The sequence below is a fragment of the Arachis duranensis genome, chromosome 2 (assembly GCF_000817695.3).
Source record: "Arachis duranensis cultivar V14167 chromosome 2, aradu.V14167.gnm2.J7QH, whole genome shotgun sequence".
Lineage (NCBI taxonomy): Eukaryota > Viridiplantae > Streptophyta > Magnoliopsida > Fabales > Fabaceae > Arachis > Arachis duranensis.
Window position 1 is genome coordinate 89,433,040 of NC_029773.3, and position 4,010 is coordinate 89,437,049.

The window sequence follows — 4,010 nt, forward strand, 5'->3', positions numbered from 1 at the left end:
ATAATAAAAAATAATAATTTTTTTAATTTCTTTTTCTCTCTTTTCTTTTTTTTATATTTTTTCCTCAAACAAACATTACCTAAAACTTGTCTTTATTCAAAACTAATTCATTTCTTTAAAGCTAAGTCATTTATTTGCGAATTTTATTACTCAAAAAAGTAATTAATTTTACTTGATCAATAAATAACAAATTTAGTATTTATTTGGATGTTATTAAATTCTTAAAAGAAGACTTTTTTTATAAAAAAAGATCTATTTTTATTTTTCAGTGTTTAACAAGATATAGTTTTTCTAAAAAATACAGTTTCTCTTGGTTTTCATTTAGCTATTCTAAAAAAAAAAAAGTTTCTATGGGTGTTATCAACTTGCACACACACACGATTAATACTGTTTCCGCTTCCTTTTTTTTTTTTCACACTCTCTCAGCTCATTGCACTCTCAGTCTCTTACTCGCTCGCTCACTCACTCACACTTTCTTCTTTATCACGAAAATGACGACAATGGCGCGCAAAGAATGATGAAGTTAACCATAAATAATACATAAATAATGACTTTCATTATTCATTCAACATCAAACATTATTATACATAAATAATACATATCACTCTGCATTGATATTATTACATTTCTTCGTAATATGTTTCTTGTTTTGTTATTAACAAGAGAACAAGTAACAAATTCATCTTATGGACGAAATATGATGTTAATAAGAAATCAAAATTGTTCCAGAATAAGCTTGCGCATGAATGCCTCTGGAGCTGCAATGCACAAGAGAAAAGAAAAACAAATACATATTAAAATTGGATGTTATAAATTCAATTTGTCTAGTAACAATCTCAACATAAAGTTGTAACACATACAGATATAACTACATCTAATTAAAAAGGATATAAACATTGAAATAGACAAAAATAAACTGTTTTCATAAATTAAAACACTTTAATTACTCAACAACAAAGATATTAACATCTTAAAAGATAATAAATCATAATGAAAAATGTTCGAGGACTATCAGAATTTATTATTCTTGACCAACAGTTTAGCTATCAATGTTTAAAAGTATATACTACAAATATATTATTAGACGGAAAAGCTCTGCATACAAGCCATTAGGGCTTGTATGCTTTACAAGTTTATTAAACAATAAATTTAAAATACGCGCTCCTCCACATACGTTGATTACACGCGCTATATAATATCCCGCGTATATCTAACTTCCAAATTTAAAATATTTGTTTCCTTCTTCGTTTTCGTTATTTTGAGATTTGGTTGTTCTTCTTCTCGCGCGTCTTCCCTCATTCTTCTCCATCGATCTTTTCCTCTCCTTTTCTCACTGGTATGTTCTTCGTTTACGTTATCTTTTTCTCTCTCTGCAACTCGAGCTTCGTTTTCTCTTTTGATTTGTTGTTTTCTGAAATCAAAGTTTGAACTCGTTTTGAAGATAATGGATCCTTCAAGCTCAGATTGTGTGCTGAATCCAGGCGATGTGGATTATGAATTTGAATCTAACGAAGTTCCTAATGTTTGATTTACAGTAATTTGTATAGCATTGTGTAGTTTAAAAATTGCTGAACATTGTTTAATTACCTGGAATTTATAGCAGACGCTCGGGTGTAGATCAATTCTTCTTTGGGTGTATTTTAGCTATAAGTACTTTACTGGTTTTCTGTTATTTTTAATTGAGTTGTTGTTGTTCAGGTGTATTATATCAGACATGATTGGGTGTGTTTTTAGTTTTTGACATGGTGTATTCTGCAGCCTGTGTATTGACAGTTTATGGCTTTAAAGGTCATTCTGTAGTTGAGTTGTTTCGGTTCGGGTGTATCATATTAGACATGATTGGGTGTATTTATATCATATATATGGGTGTATTCACAGTTCTGACACGGTGTATTGTGCAGCCTCTCTCGGTTGTTGATGACGAGCTTGTTCCGAAGGTCGGAATGACCTTTACCACCCTTGTTTAAACTGTCCTGCAAGAATTTATATACACACATTGAAGGATGTCGGTGCTTGGATCATTTCAAAGGTTGTGTTGGATCATTCACACCCCTGCTGTCCAAGCAAAGCAGAGATGCTCAAACAGCACAGGGAACTAAGCATGTCCATTCGTCGTACGATAGAGAATAACGATGAGGCCGGTATCAGACCAAGCAAAACCTACCAATCATTTGTTGCGGCTGCCGGGGGTCACCGCGAGTTAAATTTTATCGAAAAGGACGTGAGGAATTACATTACCAGGGAAGTGCGGAATGTTTCCGAACAAGAAGATGCAAAGGAATTCGGGAAATATTTGTTAAGAATGAAAGAGAAGAATCATAATTTCTTTTTTGAGCTTGAACTCGAGGAGGATCAATTGATTAAGTTGGCTTTTTGGGCTGATGCAAGAAGTAGAGCTGCCTTTGAGTATTTCGGAGACGTCATTTCATTTGACACCACCTACAATACAAACAGGTAACAAACTGTCCCTTTTTATGATGCTAAATTAATTTATTTTTATGAATCCGCAGCAGAGGTGTATATTGGCTGTTTCATTGGGTGTATTCGAAGCATTTGTTAGGGTGTACCTAATGATTTTGTATTCTGGACCATGGTAATTCGTTTCAGGTATAATTTGGTCTGTGGTTCTTTTGTCGGGGTGAATCACCACGGTCAGTCAACACTTCTCGGACGCTCTTTGATGAAGAACGAAGAAATTGAATCATTCAAATGGTTATTTCAATGCTGGCTTCGTTGCATGGGAGGAAACGCTCCGAAAGGGTTTCTCACCGATCAGCGCGCATCAATGAAAAGGGCTTTAGAGGCCTATATGCCAACAACAGTTCACCGCTGGTGTATTTGGCACATCATGAAGAAGATTCCAAGCAAATTAAACGGGTACAAGGGACATGCCGATATCGAACAACAAATGAGCCATATTGTTTGGAACTCTCATAGCAAAGACTCATTCGATAGGAATTGGAACGATTTTCTGGTGAATTTTGGTCTTGCGGACAATAAGTGGATTTCAGGTAATGTTTTTTTAAAATCTGCAGTAGAGGTGTAAATTGCATGTTTTATCGGGTGTATTCACAATCTGTGTTTGGGTGTATTCTGCAGATCTGTATGAAGACCGTCATATATGGGTTCCTATTTATCTGGATCACCACTTTTGGGTAGGGATGAGAAGCACATAAAGGAGCGAGAGCATGCATTCATTTTTTAACAAGTACATCACCCGGAACAGCTCGCTCATTCAGTTCGTCAAACAGTATGATAATTGCCTCGGAAGCAGGGAGCAAGCAGAGAGAGAATCAGATGCTGCAGATTTTCATACGGTCATACCGTGTGCAACCAAATCCTCCATCGAAGCTCAGTTTCAAGATACGTACACTCACGCAAAGTTTAGGGAAGTCCAAGCCCAATTCAGAGGAAAGGCGAATTGCATCACCAGATTAAAGAATTCCGCTCTAGGCTATTCAATATACGAAGTCGGAGAATAAGTTTCCAGCTCAATATTTAACAAGTTCGTGGTTACCTACGACTCAGTTGCAGCCGAGGTAAAATGCCAATGCTTATTATTCGAGTCGAGAGGGATACTGTGTCGTCACGCACTAAGCGTGTTAAGCTTCGAACAAGTAAGCCAAGTGTCCCCTAGATATATACTGGAACCATGGAGCAAGAAGGTAAAGAGGCGACACACACACATCAAGAGCAACCACGACGAGCCACTAATGGAGCCAAGAAGCAAGAGGTTCGACCAATTGGTTTTTCGTTCGCAAAATATTTGCGAATTTGCCTTCGAATCGGAGGAGCTGACTGCAATTCTGCACCGTGCGTACGATAACATCATGGCCGAGATAGAAGCATTAAAAGCCAAAAGGAAGGGGACATCTTCTTTATCCCACGAAGACGCCAACTTGGAATCCGTTAACGAGCTTCAAAGCCCCCCAAGGATTCGAACAAGAGGACGTCCAAAAAACAGGCTAGGTTCAAAGCTCGAGAAACAGATTGCAAATGCCACAAAGAAG

General features: G+C 36.7%; 1 protein-coding gene across 1 annotated transcript in view; it reads left to right on the top strand.

The window, feature by feature from the left end:
- The window catches only part of LOC127744778 (protein WHAT'S THIS FACTOR 1 homolog, chloroplastic), a gene marked incomplete at its 3' end in the record, with an annotated part of 80,851 nt that overhangs the window by 74,199 nt on the left and 2,642 nt on the right, over positions 1 to 4,010 (top strand).